The 18,039-nt window shown below is 47.3% G+C and overlaps 1 protein-coding gene and 1 non-coding gene across 2 annotated transcripts in view; one reads left to right on the top strand and one right to left on the bottom strand.

Annotated features, from left to right (window-relative positions):
* Window positions 1-18,039, top strand: part of NAV2 (neuron navigator 2) — a 690,492-nt gene that overhangs the window by 208,711 nt on the left and 463,742 nt on the right. The gene's annotated exons all lie outside the window — the stretch shown is intronic.
* On the bottom strand, window positions 15,974-16,106 carry LOC123619640 (small nucleolar RNA SNORA1). Its single transcript, XR_006728320.1, has one exon. It is a non-coding gene; the product is annotated as a small nucleolar RNA SNORA1 (small nucleolar RNA).

Raw genomic sequence — 18,039 nt, 5'->3', positions numbered from 1 at the left:
CTCCCTCCTCCACTGGCCTGGGAGCCAGTGAAACACTTATTTTTGTGGCCCCCACAGCACAGGGCTTGGCCTTAGTAAACGAGTGCTTGTTGTGAACTTGCAGGTGAGGAGCTGGGCTTATTTTACCCCAGGACGCACAGGGCTACCTCTCCCCGCTTTTCTGGAGAATAAGCTGGGTTTTCAGGAGCAGATGACAACGCTAGCTTCCTGGGGAGGGAGAACTGCCCCTAACCACCCTGGGACGGGGGGTATGAGGTGCCATGGCTCAGAGAGGGTGTCCCACGATCCCAGATTTGCTGCTTTGTAGGGAAGGAAAATTCAAAAGCACAACAGAAAGTCTGCTTGAAGCTAAACTTAGAGATGTCAAGTTGACTTATCTGGCGGCTGCTCTCACCTGGGCCTTCCTCCCAGGCTGCAGAATTAGCCCTTTAGATGTCAGGTGGAAATCTGCATCCCTTTGCTCCTTCCCTTTCGGCACTTTGTTTGTGAAATGTCTGTATTGTTGAAGATGGGGGCGTAATGGGAAGCCAGAGACAGGATCTGGAGAGGCTGAATAATATAGCCTTTGGGCTCCAGGGTTGAAGATACAGCCTCAGCCTTGTCTCTGCTCTGCCCTGGGTGTTGGTCCCTTACGTGTCCTGATCCCAGATGTCCTCATTTCTAAGATGGGGTGTTGATAATGATGGTATCTACCTTCCAGGATACCAGAGAGATTTAAGTTTAAAACACTTAGAACTAAACTCTTAGGATAAAACATAGGGGTAAATCTTCATGATTTTGAATTTGGCAATGGATTGTTAGATATGAGACCAAAAACATAAGCAACAAGAGAAAAAACAGATAATCTGGACTTCATCGAAATTGAAAACTTCCATACATCAAAGGACAACCCTACAGAATAGGAGAAAATATTTGCAAATCTTATATCTGACAATTGTCTAATACACAAGAATATATAAAGAAATTCAGCAGAATACATAAAGAGCTCAGCAATAAGAAGATTAACAACCCAATTAAAAAGTAGTCAAAGGACTTGAATAGACATTTCTCCAAAGAAGGTGTACACATAGTTGAGAAACACATAAAAAGATGATTAGCATCATTAATCATTAGGAAAATGCAAGTCAAAACCACAGTGAGACACCATTCACACACAGGGATGGCTCTATTCTTAAAATGGAAAATGACAAGTGTTGGTGAGGATATAAAGAAACGAGAACCCTCATGCCATGCTGGCAGGAATGTAAAATTGTGCGCTGCTCTGGAAAATACTTTGACAGTTCCTCAAAAAGTTAGCCACAGAATTACCATATGATCCAGCAATTTCACTATTTGGTGTATACCCAAAAGAACTGAAAATAACTGTCCTAAAAAAGACTTGTGAATGGATGTCCATAGTCACAACAGCTAAAGATGGAAACAGCCCAATGTCCAACAACTGATGGATAAACAAAGTGTGTTCTATCCATACAGAGGAATATTATTCAGCCATAAAGAGGAATGGAATACTGATAAATGCTACAACATGGATGACCATTGAAAACATGCAAAGTGAGAGCAGCTGGACCCAAGAGATCATATAGTGTACAATTCCATTTATATGAAATATCCAGAATGGGCAAATCCATGAGAGACAGAAAGCAGATTGGTGGTTGTGGGGGAGGGGAGAATGGGAGTGACTCCTTAATGGGAACAAGGTCCATCTCCTTTTGGGGTGATTAAACTATTTTACAGCTAGATAGAAGTGATGGTTATACAACATGGTGAATGTACTAAGTGTCACTGAATTGTACACATTGAAATGGTTAACTTTCTGTTATGTGAATTTTATCTCTATTAAAAAAAAAATAGCTCAGAGAAGGCAGTCAGTAAATGGTGCCTTTATCATCTTGTCATTAATGTGTCCCCTTCCCCCCAGAAATCAGCTTTCCCCAGAGGCTGGTTGATGAGGTGGGTCAGGAAGCTCCAAGACAGAAAGTGCAGAGATGGAAGGAAGGGATTGGGGACAGCCACAGGTCTGAACCTTCCAAGCACTATGTGCAATAGGGTGACCCTATGGCGAACAGCCTGAAGGCAGGGAGACCTACCCCCACTGCCCGGGGGAGACCACACGGGCAGCGCTGGCAGACATGAGGCGATCGGAAGGGGCCGATGTTCTGACTGGTCCAGGCCATGGACATGTGTGCTGTGGCAGCTCCTGCCACCTCCCAGCAGACAGCCAACTCGCCCAGGCTGCTGCCTTCTGGGTATCTATTTAAAGCCCTAATAGGTGCTCTATGCCTTAAGTCAAAGGTCAAGGTCAAGTTCTGTGTCTCTGAACCGTAAGATCATGGATCGGAAGAGGACCTAGAGCCTTCCATCATCCCTCCTTATTTTGCAGACAGGGAAACTGAGGCTTGGAGACTTGGCACCAGCTCGCTACAGCTTTTCTCAGCCACTCTCCTCTGCCACGGAGATTGGAATTTTGGGTCATCTCTTTGCTGTAGCAGTCCACCTGCAACATATTTTTTCTTTGAGATTTTTGTATCTCTGACGAAAGAATTGGAGCCGGGTCAAAAGATTAAACAGGCAGCTCTACAGCATTCATCTGGGGAAAGCATCCTGGCTTCATGGAAAGAGCAGGAAAGCTCGGATGGCTTAGGGCAGTCCTTCCTACCAATAGCAACAATCACCTGCAGGTTTTGAGATGGTTAACCTGGTGGTCAGCGCATCGATGCCAGAGCCAGGCTGCCTGCATTTGAACCCCAGATTGTCCACTTGAAAGCCGTGAGTTTGGTTAAAGGCTTCATCTCTCTGTGCCTCAGTTTCCTCATGTGCAAAATGGGATTAGTAACAGTGCGCATCAAAGCTGCCAGGACTACTCCTGGCACATGGTAGGGGCTTAATAAATGACAGTGATTGTAATTCTTCTTACTGATATTAATTAGTCTAATCCTCTAGGGAAACCTGTGGTAATACACTGAAGGGCGTGGCCAAGGACAACTTCCCAGAAACAGCAAACCATCAAAGCAGGAGTGGACAGCATCATTCCTTTTGAAAAACTAGCCACTAATTGCATTTTCACAAAATCTAATTTACTCATTGACTTCCTGTTTGGGAAAAGCTTACATCTTTGAAATCTAATGACTCTGCCTTGGCTTTGAGCTCAGGAGGCATTTGAACTCTGTTTGCTCTGACTAGAAAGTTGTGGCCCTGACAAGATATCTACAGGGCGGCCTTCACACTTCCCTCATGCCTCTTCTCAGAAGTCACCTTTTCAGTGAGCCTGTCTCTGGGCATCTTCTACATAATTCTAGCAACCCCATCTCCCTACACCTCCTGTCGACTTTCTCAGTTTTGCTTTTTCCTTCTTAGCACATTATCTGACATATTTATTTATTTATTTTGTTGACTGTCCCCTCTTCTTCCCCGGCCCCTCAACCAGAAGGTAAGGGTTTTGAGGTCAGGAATTTTGACCATTTTGCTCACTGTCTTTTCTCCAGAGTTCAGGGCGTGCACAGAGCACTTTCCCCATGAGTGTTTGTTGCATGTGTAAGTATACAGGTGGGAAGGAGAATTGGCAGGCTGGTTCTGAATTTAAAATTCACCTGGTACAGGGTGCTCAGTGGAGAAAACCAATCTTACTGAGCTCTCCCTCCAGGACAGCCTTGGGCAGGTATATATTATTTCATTTTGTCTTCATGAGAGCCTCGTGGATGTGGAAGTTAGGGCTCGGAGTGATGAAGAAACTGATCGGTCTTCTGGATGATGGGTGACCAAAGGACCATGCCCTTGCCTCCTGGCCGGAAAGCGATGCCTTTGCCCTCCCCTGCACCCCAGCCTGTGGAGCAGGCCTCCTGGGTGGTTTCCGAGCTGGCTGCTTTGCAGGGCCAGGAGGCCCATCCCTCTTCACCTGCTGGCGTGTGTAGGCGGCTCTTGGCATGTGTGCTGAGTCAGGCGGTCTGAGCAGCTCTCAGCGCTCAGAGGTGGCAGCCTAATTAAGGGCTTCGGAGCTGCGGGGGGGATGTGGGGGGATGAGCTGGGGATCGTCTGAAAAGTTTGCCCAGAGCCATGGTCTGGAACAGGGCTCCCCTGACCTCTGTCCCCAGGAGGATGGGGTGCAGGGCAGGGCCAAATCGGCTCTCATGTGTGTGAAGGGAGTTTTCTGTCAAAGGAAGATACCAGGCGAGTTAGAAAGATCTGGGTTCTTACCCTGGCTCTGCCACTGACGCATGTGTAATCGAGTAAGTTTACTGAACATCCTTGAATCCCCCTGCTTGTAAAATCTCAGCAGTAATCAATGCCTGCCTTCCAAACTTTTGGGGGACGATGGATGAGACAAGATACGCAACATGCTGACCCCACATACAAAACAAATGTTATTTGATGTTTATTCATTCTGAGCCACAGTCTCTTCATCTGCAAAATGAGAGGTTTCCTTCAGTAGACATGGTCCGGCACACAGTAGGGGCCAAATAAAGGCTAGTCCCTTACCCATCCCCCTTCCTTTCCTTCAGCATCAAGTGTCAGGCCTCCGTTATCCCTGGGGATGCAACACTCCCGGCCCCACCCTGGAAGTTTTCCATGGGCTTGTGGTTAACGAGCCAGCTTCCCAGGGCATTCGGGCTGAGGGCTGAGTTTCATTTTGGAACTCTTGTGTTAGAAGCACCCTTCCTCCCTCCCTTCCTTCCTTTTATCCAATGCATTTTTTTGAGGACCTGCTGACTGTCAGGAGCTGTGCTAGGCACTGAGACTAGAGCTGTGAGCAAGACAAGATCCCTGCTGTCACAGAACTTACATCTGGTTGGACTCAGGTGGGGAGAAAGAAAATAAACACATATACAAGAAAAGAAGCCCTATGACAGCAGAAAATAGAATTGTATAATGAGAGGTGGCAGAGGAGGGTAGTAATGCTATGTTAAATGGGGAGCCAGGAAAAATATAACTAAAGAAGCAGTATTTGAACCAAGACTTGAAAAGTCAAGAGAGGCCAACCATGTTCAAGAATGGGAGAAGGGGTTTCAGGCTGCAGGAACATCATATGCAAAGGCCCTGAGGTGAGATGGAGTTAACTAGTGCCTCTGCACTTTTTAATGGGAACAGTGGGCCCCTAAGTGAAGCCACAGCTCTGCTCCTCCAGCCCAGGTTAGGCGAGCAGGCTTCGTCTTCAAGAGTGGGCTGCCCTGAAGATCCTGGGCCTTTCCTGGATGTCCTTCCTGCAATTTATTTGCTGCAACTGGCAGAGGTTAATTATGTCTTTGTTCCTCAGGACCCCTGCCAAAGCCAGCCCTTCTCACAGATGCTCATTTAAATTAGAGGGATTGTTTGCTGAAGACTCGATTGATTAGTGATTAATTGCAAACTGGTCCTATTTCTGAGCCCTCCTCATGGGCAGAAGGAAGAGCGCTGGGCAAGGCTGACAGGTGTGAGATGCCTGGACCTGCCAGTCCCGGGAGAGGCCAGTCAAACCCCGTCAGCCCTCTTCCTAAAACTGTCTGGGCTCCGCACTGCAGCCAGAAGGCCACCAGACCTGCTGGCCTCCCACGAGAGGTACCCAACGCCTGGGTCCCGTCTCGTCCTCTCGGTGCAGACTCTCCTGCCAGACTTCCACCTTTGCCTGCCTTACCTCCTCTCCCCCAGGGGGAAGTTTTACTCCTCCTTCCAGGCTATACACAAATTCTGCTTATATGAGGCCGTGGGGGAATTCTCCTCTCCTTCCTTATTTTCCTAGTTTCTCTTAAGCCTTTTAAGGCCTTGGTCATAGCATACATTCTGCTACAGAGCCTGGGTCCCAACTATACTGTGAGCTCCTTGAGGGCAGGGGATCCAGGCAGCTGTATCTTTGCAGCTTAGCACAGGCTTGCATAACATTCATTCATTCATTCATTCATTCAGCAGATGTTTATAGAGGGTCCACATTGTTTGAGGCACAATGAGAGGCAAAGGGAAACAGTTGTGGGCAAGGTGTGTTTCTTGCTTTGAGTTGCTCCTCGCCTCACACTGGGGACTGGCCGTGAAGAGCCCATTGTAACACTGCAGGCTGAGCATATCAGGGTGCAGACTCTAATGGGTGGGGGGGGGGGCAGTTGAGGGTGGGCTGGTCCAGGAAGACCTCTCAGAGGAAGTGACAATTAACACAAGTGGCCTGAGGACACAGAAGGTCAGGGGAGTGAAATAGCCCAAGGTCTCACATCTAGCATGGCGAGGCGAGTCCTCAGATCCGGGCCTCCATCAGTGCCCTGTGTGCACAGTCATTTGTGGAATGGGTTCCCCTCCGTCTACACCCTCTTCCTCCCAAGTTAGCACACTCCTTTCTGCTCCTGCCTCCCAGAGTAAAGAGGAAAAGGATCAGACCCTCTTGGCCAGAGTCTGGGCAGCCTTGCCACAGTCTGCTGCAAAATCTTCTATTTTCAAGCTACTTCAACTTTTCGATGACTCACCAGGTCCTTGGAGTCACAGAGACTGTCAGCAGAATCTGAGGCTGGCAAATACACTTCCTATCACAGGGTAGCGGAGGACAGCTTTTTTCTTACTCGTGGTTGCTTTTTTTTGTTTTCCCTATTCAGAAAATAATGCATGCTAATTGTAGAAAATCTGGGAGAAAATACAAATCACCCATAATGCCACTACCCAGAAATAGCTGTTGTTAACATTTTGGTGCATTGAGAACATTATTTTGGGATATTATTCAGAAATTGCTGCAATATGTAATTACTGTTTATTAATTTATGCAAATACACGAATATGATTAACTTGTATATACTTAGGTTATTGTAAAGACTTGCATACTCCAGTGCCTGGAAATCTCAACAAAAGAGAAGAGAGAGAAAGGACTAGCTTTTATTGATAACCTACTATGTGCCTGGCTATAATTAGCACTCTTCATACTGATAATGCAAAAAGCAAACTTACGTGATAAAATGAATGTTATCGCATTTATCTTGATGACGACTCCGTCAGATGGTTATTGTTCTTATTCCATTTGTCAGATAAAAAGAAATTGAGGCAAGGCCAGTAAACTACATAACCGAGGGCACAGAGCTAGGACGCAGTGGGTGGCCTCGGGATTGAACTCCTGGTCTGTCCTCCAAGAGCATGTTCTTTCCACCTCATCAGGTGATTTCAGTGGCCTTACTGAGGCCTCAGAGAGAAGCATACGTGTTGCCCTTGGAGACAGCCAGGCAGAGGTGGCCAATGATCGTCCACTGGGTGCTAACTAACATCAGTTCCTCATTAAGCCCTCCGATGGGCCCAGCCCTCTGTGAGCCACTGGGACCATTCACAAGGAGCAGCCCCATCTCTGCTTTCAGGATGCTTTTCTGGTCTTTGCAAGACCTCAGAGGAGAGAAAGGATCTCAGGGTATCAGCCCTGGGAATGAAGAATAAAGGATGGCTTTCAGAAACTTTTCAGATCTATCCTTCCATAGTGTGGTGACAAATGCCAAATCCGAGGAGCCCAAAATTCAGATCTCTGCTCCTCAAAGAATAGGGCCTATGTTGCTTGACTCATCTTTTTAACCTCAAAATACTTCCTCCAGATGAAGTCTTAGATGGTAGATCCACATGTAAACAGATTAAAGATGGAAGTGTTTTGGCAAACATCATGGTAGGGGTCCCCAGTCACTGCCTGTTGGGATGCTCCGTGACCTCCCAGGGGGCTCTGGAGGCCCTGCCCCATCCTCAGGGTCCCTCTCCCTCCATCCTTCCTCCATCTGGGGGCAGACATTGAGCTGCACACAATGGTATAACCTCTAAACCAGTTGGTGACTATCCCCTTACCCGATTCTTCTCTGTGACCTCCTGCCCAACATCTTGCCACCATCCAGCCCCTGCCTCAACCCCCTGGCCACCCAACAGTCCAGCAGCTAACAGGCAGGGCCTGGCTCACACCCTGTTCTCTAGTGCCACCGTCAGCGCGTGTTAACTGTTGGGTTCCTTGCACTACCAATTATTAAATGTGTTGAATATCCCCAGTCCTTGTGTGCTGCACACCCGCCATTCCCAAGCATGGACATTTTTCTCACAGACATCATGCCATTTGTTCTTTCTTGCTGGAATGCCTTCCTCTCCTCCCTGTCTGCCAGGCCAGCTCCTGCACATCCCTCAAGACCCAGCCTCTGTCACTGCCTTCATGAGGTGGTCCCTGCTGTTCCCAGGGAGCGCTCATGGTTCCTGCTTCAACTTAATTCTGTTATGGTCCTTTCATGCTGAATGACAGATACCCCGTTTACCTACCTGTTTTCTCTACCAGACTGAATATTTTAAAAAGGCAGATTGAGCTGAAATTATTCCCTCTCCAGTATGTAGCCTATAGTCAGCATGCACTCAGATGGGGTGATGTCTCTGTGGCCCAGCGAAGGTGTTCTGGAGCCCTTCAGTTTGGCTGCTTCAGGGCCAGCAGTGCTGGTTCTGTATTTCTAAGGTGCATTCTCTCTTCCCTGCTGCTGTCCTCTACAGAATTAAAATGTCTTAGAGTAGCGCTTTGTCTACCTCATCAAGGCATCGCCTGGTTCCCAGGACAGCGCCAGGCACACAGAATGCCCTCTGTCCATGTTTGTAGAAGGGTGGACGTCTTGAATAATGCTGTTTCTGTAAATAGTATGCATGGATTATCACCAAACCCTGTGATGTGGGTCTAATGCGATTCTTATTTATCACACGAGGCTCAGAAATGTTAAGTCCAAGGTGACTGTTAGTGGCAGAGCTGAGATTTGAACTCCAAAAGCTAAGTTCTTGGTTAGCCTCGACCCTGTGCTCTACTTGCTTCCTTTGCAGGGCTGCGTTTCTGGTCCCCATCCTCACATACTCCCTCCTCCTTGAAGAGACTTGCCAGCTCGCCCTCCTTCACTGCCTCGAGGCCGGGTAACATGGTGTAGGTTGGGGCCACTGACCAAGATATCCGTGTGGCTGTCTTGGCCTCGGGGCTCTGGCCCAGCTACTCCTGGGGCCCCCCAGCTGGTCCCAGTCGGCCCACTCTCCCTATGCATCCTTCACGCCCTATCTTTTTCACAGCTCTGCTTCCCCTCTTGTCTACAGATCGCTCAACAAAATGTTTTCCATCATTGCTGGCTAATTTTAGCCCTTTATCAGAGTTATTTCCGTTGGTAAATAGCTTCCTGGCACGGGGTGGGCAACCCTGCTCAGGCGCCAGCGAGCACGGCGCGGGCAGGAGGTGTGCTGTGGGTGGCCGTGGGGAGAGAGGGGAGCATCAGGCGACGTGGGCCCGGTCCGGCCTTTGGGGACTGCTTTCTGCTCTGATGGCGGCAGTAGCAGCAAGACGCTCTTTCAGTCCCCATTTCAATTTGCTAAAACCCTTCTTCGAGAAGGCAACGTGTGCCGAGAGCCTCGGAAGCAAGACAATCAGCAACTGGCGCCCAAAATAGCCTCGAAAGCAGCAGCATTTTGTTTTGCTCCCGGCTTTTCATGCCTGCGAGGGGAGGAAAGAAAGGATCCAGAGCATTTTCGGCGTCCAAACACACATCTATTTTACAATAAGACAAATGACTTGTATGCCTGCTATGAAATCCAGCAGCGTCCCCTCCCCACCAACCACCCCTTCTCCCAGGACCTCGCCAACATTTCCTTTTGTGGCTGCGAGAGAAGAAAATAGCAGCTCACGCAGTCTCCAGCGTGGCGGCCTCCGCCGCCCCCGGCTCTGCCTGTGAGCTCGGCTTTTACACGCCGGGATTATAATAAATTAACGCCACGCGTGCTGCTGCAGCTGCTGTAATGGCTTTCCAGAAGGTGCTTTGAGAGCCAGGCTCTGCTGGAGAGAAATGAGCCAGTGATTTGCTCGTGGAAGCCTCTTGGCCCCAGTCAGAGGTTAAGCCAGGCCTTTGCAGAAACCCCTGGCTGTTCTCTGAGTGCTGCCTGCTATCCTTGTGCCTCTAACAGGGCTGTGGACCCAGCCTCAGTTCCTGGAAGAGATTCCTTGATGACCAGGGAGGCAGCCTGTGAGGGGGTGGGGGCAGCCCCCAGGGGAGAGCAGGAGACCTGGACTCTGGTCCCAGCCCTGCCCTGACTCAAGGAGTGACCAACCAGGCTACCAACCCCTGGAGACCAGTCCCTGGGGGAGTAAACTCACAGAGGACTGTGGAGATACCTCTCCTGTACAGCACTTACACGATGAGAATTTAACACTTACTTGTGGAATATTTCGACCATCTAGATCAGGGGTCTGCAGACTCAGGCCCCTGGGCCAGATCTGGCCAAATGCATCCATTTATGTCTTCAGCTGCTGTCACACGACAATGGCGGAGTTGAGTAGTTGCCGTGCAGGGATGAGAAGGACCCCAAAGCCTAAAATATTTACCTTCTGGCTCTTTACTGGGAAAAGTAATCCCCTGGTCTAGATGGTAAGTCCCCCCAACGCAGAAACTATGTCCCTTGTGAGAGGTTTAGGGACACTCTCAGGATTATTCACCTAGTAAGTGTGGGTCTGGAAGTCTCAACATTCAGGACTGTCAAAGCAGTTAGCAATTAAATGTGCACAAATAGAGGTGGAATTTGACAAATAAAGATATCCCTCCCAAGAGTAAAAGTCATATGGCACAGCGGGGTGAGCTCAGTGTCAGGAATAAGGCTTCTGAGCAGGGTCTCCATTGAAGCAGACTCGCCCCTACTTCCTAACCACATGGCCTCGGGAAAGTACGTAATTTACCTCTCTGAGCCTTGGTTGCCTCAGCTGTAAAATGGGTATAATAATGCTGATTTTTTATAGGACTATTATGAGGATAAAGGATGATAATCTATGCAAAATGCTAGCACAGTGCCTGGCAGATACTGGGAGCTCTCTCTGGAGCTGGTTCCCCTCATTGATCATACTTCTCAACTGAGCCCCCCCGGCAATGATGTGCCCTCCCTTGACCTCCATCTCCATGTCCCTCCTAATGCAGATTACATGGCTGGACAGGGACAGAATGAGAGCCCTGGGATCATGAGTGGCAGCAGAAGGTAGAGATTGAAGGATTTTAGAATCACTAAACCTGAGTTCCGATCTCAGCCTTGTTACTCATGGAGCCATCTAACCCTGAGCATGTGGGTTGACCTCTCCAAGCCTCAGTTTCCTCATCTGGAAGATGAAGGAAAATAGACCCTTCCTTGCAGGGGCATAATGAAGCTTGAACGCAATAATATGTGCTACGTATTTGGAACACTCCAGAATCATCGGTAGTAAGCCCTTAGTTGCTACTCTCCTCCTGGATGAGCTGGCTTAGATAGATTCTTGTTTTTCCTGAGTTGTTGCAGGAAGGGGTAGCTTTGGGTGTCTGTAGGCCCCTGGTGGACCCCACCTTGGGGGTAAGAGGCTCTAAGAAGTCTTTTGTCCTGTCCCACTGAAGTGGAAAGTTCTATAAAAGCCAGAGGTACAGCAGGCCAAACCAGCTTAGCTACACTCCTGGCATGGGGACCAACCAGTGACTTTGAAAATGTGTGTTTTCCTGGATAAAACCTCTAATTGGACAATTGTAGGTCTTCTGGCTTTATGTCGACTTTATGACTTTGAAAGCTCTTAAGCTGGGGCGAGGAAAAATTTATGAATGGGATTTCTTTATTTCTGTAGCACTCTGACTCATGCTGTTGGCCCAGCCAGGGGGGCTCGGCTTCCATTACTTGTTAATTTCTCTTTGCCGGGTGGTCCTGACTCTGCCCACTCCGTCACTGAGCCATGGCCAGTGGGTACTGAAACCTAGACAGGGGGTTTCTCGCTGCTTAAAAGATTGTGCTGTACCCAGACTGATTTCCCAGGCAGAGGAATATGGTGCTTGGGAATTTCTCAGGGAAGCTTTGCAGTTTTCTCAAATTTTGAAAGCTTGTTTTTACCAGAGTTCTTAAGTCCCTCTCATAATCTGAGTTCAAGGCATGTGGCTTAGAGGAAAGGCCAATTCCTAGGCTGAGAAACATTTCCTTTGGGTCCCCACATCCAAACTGTTTTGAAAGTAGACAGTAGAGCTACAAAGACATGTCTGAACCAGTGTAGCAATGAGACAGACTTCACTTAAAATTTGTGTTATTTAGGGTAATGTAACTCTATAACAAAAGACCCAAAAATGTATAAAGGATCAACCCAATAGAAATTTATTTCATGTTCACATAATAGTCCAAGGCTGACGTTTCTTGTCAGTGGGTGGCTCTCCTCCACCCAGTGATTCAGGAACCCAGGCTCCTTCCATCCTACGGCTTCTCCGTCCTGCATCTAGCCAATGGAAGGTGAGAAAGAACGTGGAGAAGGCTCACCAGCTTCATAAAAGCCTCAGCCGGGAAATGACTCTCATCACCTCTTATATTTCATGGATGAGGTAACATGGCCATGCCTAGACATAGAGGGGGCTGCCAGCTGTAGTTGCTCACTGGGAAGTTCCTTCACATGCACTGTGTACTATGGAAGGAAGACCATGAATTTTAGGGACAATTAGCAATATTTGCTATGGAGATGGAAAAATACCAAAATGGAGTCCATAAAGAATTAAATACTGCTAGGGTGCTGTTGGGTCCAGCACCTGGTCGAATCTCACTATCTTTGCCTGCATCCCCAGCCCTTAGAGCAGTGCCAGGCATGAAGTAGATGCTCAGTGAGTGCTGGGGAAAGGAGTGAATGAATGAACCTGTGAATATTCAGCCAGTTCTATTCCTTTGTTCCCTGGCTTGGACCACTTAGTAGAAAGCCCAGATTTCTGGCCAACTGCTTCAGGCAACATGGAGAGGACATCTGTTGGGCCAGAGTCCAAGAGTCGGTCAAATGTTCCCCCTCGAAAGAATGCAGACACTTTTACTTACTTATCTAATTTACAAATTGCTTTTGTTGAAGAGAGTAAAAGTGATGTAAATTCAGGACTATCCAAAAGGATCTGGTGTGTGGATGTTGTACCCAAGGAGCCACAGGATTTCTGATTAGAAGCTCCCCTACAGGGCATTGAGGCCCCAGCTGCACCTGTTAACCAGCTCACAAGCCAGCCCACTTGACAGTGGCTGCCTGGGCTTGGCTTCTGGGGGAAAGTGTGCTGGGATTGATTAGCAGAGTGTTCTGCAGGCAAGGGGGAGGAGATGGTTAAGCAAATCCCGTGTCCTTGAGAGACCTTACCAAGCTTCAGATTCCTGTATTTTAGACAGGGAGGTGGAGCCACCTGCCATGGGAGATTTAGGTTGGAAGGCCTAGATCAGGAGGCGCTTGGAGCCAGGCACTAAGTAGATGAGGACAGAGAAGGGCAGAGCAATCAGAAGAGAGTTCGCTGGAAAACTCTATTGGAAATTCAAGAGAGCTAAGGGCAAGGGGCCGTCAGCTATGGTGGCTACTTCTGAGAGAGAAAAGTGGAAGCAGTGCGTGGGGTGCAGTGGGGTTTGGAATCTGAGACTGACATGCTTCATGCTGAGCTTGGTCAACCTTAGAGGGGTGTTACCGGCCAAAATATGTTCCTCCCAAATTTGTATGTTCAAGTCCTAACACCCAGTATTTCAGAATGTGACTGTATTTGAAGACAGGGTCTTTGAAGAGGTAATTAAGTTAAAATGAGGTCATTAAGTTTAAATTAGTGTAGGTCCTAATCTAATCTGACTCTGGTGTCCTTAACCAAAAGAGGAGATTAGAACACAGGTACACGCACAGAGGTAGGACCTCGCGGAGACACAGGGAGAAGATGACCATCCATAAGGCAAGGAAAGAGGCCTCAGGGGAGGCCAGCCCTGCTGACACCTTGATCTTGGACTTCTGGCTTCCAGAGCTGTGAGAAGAGAAATTTCTGTTGCTTTAGCTACCCAGTCAGTGGTAGTACTTCGTTATGTCAGCCCTAGCAAAGTAACATGGGGGAAAGGAAGCCTGCAGTCCTTGCCTGTGTTTCTCTCCAGGGCATATGCCACAAGGTGGTTGCATGAACTTGGGTAGGGGTAGAAACTGCAGGAGGCTCTGCTGGGCCTCAGGGATGCCCTGGAGCCTGCAGCCTCGCAGGCCTCTCATGCTGACCTGGGCCCATGGACACCATGGCCGCTACCACCTGGTTCCTCCTCTGTGCCTCCCTGTGCTGGCTGCTGGGGGTCCTGAGACACCTGGGTCTTGGCCTCCAACCCATGTGAGCTCTGTTTAGAGGGAGAGGAAGTCTTGGATCCTAAGACGACATCGATTACAAAATACTACCCATTCAATAACAGTGTTCCAGGAGGCAAGAAATAATCAGAAGCATGGATTGTAAGACCTCTTCTGATTTTAGTCCAGGGAAAATGGGACCACCTGCGTGTCTTTGAATCAAGGAAGAGGCGTCAATCAGTGGTTCTAGTACAGGGGTGTGCGCTGTGACAGGGAGAGCGCTGGGAGAGATTGAGGAATTCTGTCTTGGGAGGAGGTTCAGGACCCTAGAGAAGGCATATCTGAGGAGGAGTATGCCAGGCCAACCACGCAGGAAGGGTATTCTCAGCAGAGGGAACAGCATGGACAAAGGAATAGGATGAATACATATCTGCAATAGCAAGAGTGTAGGAAGAAGAGAAAACAGAGGTGAGGCTGGACAGACGGATGAGTGCAGACTGTGAAGGGCCTGGAAGGCCATGCCCAAGGTCCTCAGCTGCTTCCAGAGCAGAGGCTGGGAAAGGAGGCTGCAGGCCAGGGGAGCATCCCAGGCCCCTTCAGAACAGGGGGTCCTGAAGCAGATGTGTCACAGCTCCATCTCCTCTGGTGGCTCCCTGGGTGGGAGCACAGATGCTTGGCAAATAAGGGATGGTCTATGTAAAGCCACTTGTGAGTTGGCTCTAGAATGTACACTAAGGATGGAGAAGGAGACGGGGAAGGAGCATATCTGGAGGAAGAAGGCCCTGAGGAGGAGTGGGGCCTGGGGCAAGTCCCTGCCTCTCCCTGGGCCTCGGCTTCCTCAGTACCTCGTAGTGGAAAGTTGTGCAGGCTCAGGAGCCAGTTGCATGGGTTCAAAGCCGGGCTCTATCACGTACCACGTGTGTGTGATGGTCAAATTACTTAACCTCTGGGCCCAAGTTTTCTCCTGTGTAAATGGGATAACAGTGGTATCTACTGTTTAGAGTTGCGGTGAGGATAAATGTGACAAGGCATGTAAAGCACGTTGCCACGTGCAAATCACTCAAAATCAGCTACTGTTAAATATGATGAGATGATGATGATGGACTAGCTTTGTGGGTTTTTAACCTGAAACGATATTTTTTCCAACATACTGGGAATGTCAGTGTGTAAGGAAGGTGACACTGAGCTCTTCTGGTTGACGCAGTGGAGACCTTGAGCCCAGGCCCTAGACATCCGCCTTTCTGCAGGGTGGTTTCCTAGCCCACCCAGGACACCTTTGTGGAAACCGTAGGCTCCCCAAACCCCAGTTGAAAGTGATTGTCCCAGAGGATTCGGGGATCCCTCTTAGCTGCTCCTTTGAATCCAGTTCTTCCTTCTGAAGCCCTAGCATCCATCTGGAATAGCAGTCCTTTACAGCTCAAAATCCCTTTTCCAAAAGCATCAACTGAGCCAGGCCCCGGGGAGGGGACGGTCTGGTTAAGGCAAACCAAACTGGACATGGAGCGGTGAGGAGGTTATCTGAGCAACAACCCTGGCTGCAAAGACCCACAGACAACCGGGTACCGCCTCCACGTTTTTTAGTCAATACATTTTAACTTTAGGAATTTGACTTGTTCTGATTCATTGCACTGCCCATCAAAGTCACCTTCATTCCTCCAAAGCTTGAGTCAAGACTTATCTTCAAGATAGGCCTTTGCAAAAGATCCCATGCTTAACCCACAGTTGTTCTGTCAGCCTTCTTGCTATCTTCTTAGTTGGGTTTCTGTTATCTCCACTTGCTACCGACAACATACTTCAAAAAGTATCCCACTTAGAATCTTTGGGATCTACTTTCTCAAATAATTTAGTTTAGTCCCCTTAAAGTAAAATTGCAAGAAGTACGTTGCTATTTTGGCTAATGACCTGAACTATATTATTCCTTAATACATTCCCCAGATTGCGGCTGTGGTACATCCAATGTTTACTCATAACCTTAGTGGAAAATGTTACTGGTCTCATTGTCACCACTGCAATAAATTTGCTGTGATGTGAGCATAACCTGTCTCAGTTTAGCCCCAGTGACAATTTTTTGAACACTGTGATCAGCAGTGCCCTGCTCATTAAGAATGAGGCTTTACCTCCACATTTTTTAAGTTGAAGTATAGTTGATGGACAATATTATGTAAGTTACCACTAATCTATTCCCTATATGTATAAGTCTGGTTTTTTTTTTTGTTATATTCAATAGTTTGTTGTATTTTTTAGATTCCACGTATAAGTGGTATCATACAGTATTTGTCTTTGTCTGGCTTATTTCACTTAGCATAATACCCTCCAAGTCCATCCATGTTGCTGCAAATGGCAAAGCTTCATTCTTTTTTATGACTGAGTAGTATTTCATCATATATACACCACATCCACTTTATGCATTCATCTGTTGATGGACACTTAGGTTGCTTCCATATCTTAGCTATTGTAAATAATGCTGCTATGAACCTTGAGGTGCATGTATCTTTTCAAATTGATGCTTCCATTTTCTTCAGATGTATACTCAGGAGTGGAATTGCTAGGTCATATGGTAGTCCCATTGTTAGCTTTTTGAGGAATCTCCATACTGTTTTCCACAGTGGCTGCATCAACACATTTTTTAAGATAAGTCATCCTGATGCTACTGCCTCCTCCAGTGAGAGTCCAGGGTTGTTTCTCCTGTACCACTATCCCCTTCCATACCTATGGCTCCTACTCATTCTTCAAAACAATCCCAAATGCCACCTCTTCCAGGAAGCCTTCCTAAATCTCCTCAGTTAGAATTTTTACTTCTCCCTCTCTTGGTCCTTCCTTGGAACTTACACAGCATGTATGGTACTCTGCTTGAGTTTGAGTTATATCTCTTATTTCCGTTGCTATGTTGTAAGTTCAATGAGGGCAAAGATTTTTATCATACTGGTCTTCGTACTCCCATGTATATGGGAAGGCCATGGACTGAGCTTCAACTCCTAGGTCTTTCTGTATATGTAAACTTAGACAAATTATCTAATGTATCTAAGTCTTAGCATTCCAGTCTGTAAAATGGGGGTAAAAACCCTTTTTTCCCACAAGCTTATTGTGAGCATTAAATGATATGACTTGTATGAAGTAATAATGAAAATGAAATAATTATACTAATGAGAGCTAATAGTGATTAAGTTAGTTACTGATCTAAACTCTTTACAAGCTCATTTAAAACTTTTTTAAAATTTGGAAATAATTCTAGATTTGTAGGAAGTTGCAAAGTAGTACGACGAGATGCCTTGTACCCTCCGCCCAGTTTTCTCCAGTAGTTAAATCTTACGTGATTATAGTAGCGTCAAAACCAGGAAGCTGACTGTGGCATGATGACGTGTGAGCACAGTCCTGGGTCCACTTGTGTGGATTTGTGTAACCACCACCACAGTCAAGACACCCACCTTCCACCTTCCACTATGCTTAACTCCCATTGACCATCAGTATGCTTTCTGTCTGCATGCTTGTGTCATTTCAACAATGTTGTCTGAATGGAATGACAGTGTGTGACCTCCTAAGATTGACTTTTTTCACAGTGTAATACATCCAAGTTGTTGTGTGTATCAACAGTTCATCCCTTTGTGTTGCTGAGTAATGTTCTGTGGTGTGGTGGTGCTGTGGTTTAAGCACTGAAGGATGTCTGGGTTGTTTCTGATTTGGGGCTATTACAAATAAAGCTGCTGTAAGCATTCATGTGTAGGTTTTTATGTGAACCTAAATCTTCATTTCTCTAAAATAAATACCCAGGAGTGTAATGGTTGGGTTCTATGGCAAGTGTACGTTTGATTTTTAAAGAATCAACGATTTCCCGGAGTAGCTGTACCATTTTACATTCCCACGAGCAATGTGTGAGCAATTCAGTTTCTCCTCATCTTTGCCAGAATTTCATGTTGTCACTATTTTTTTTAAATCTTAGCTCTTCTAATAAGTATGTTGTGACATCTCACCATGGTCTGACTTGCATTTCCCTGGTAGGTAGTGATGTTGAGCACCTTTTCTTATTTGCCATGTGTATAGCCTTTTTG

The sequence above is a fragment of the Camelus bactrianus genome, chromosome 10, assembly GCF_048773025.1.
Source record: "Camelus bactrianus isolate YW-2024 breed Bactrian camel chromosome 10, ASM4877302v1, whole genome shotgun sequence".
Lineage (NCBI taxonomy): Eukaryota > Metazoa > Chordata > Mammalia > Artiodactyla > Camelidae > Camelus > Camelus bactrianus.
The sequence above is the reverse complement of the archived record's forward strand: the minus strand, read 5'-3'. Positions and strand labels throughout refer to the sequence as shown.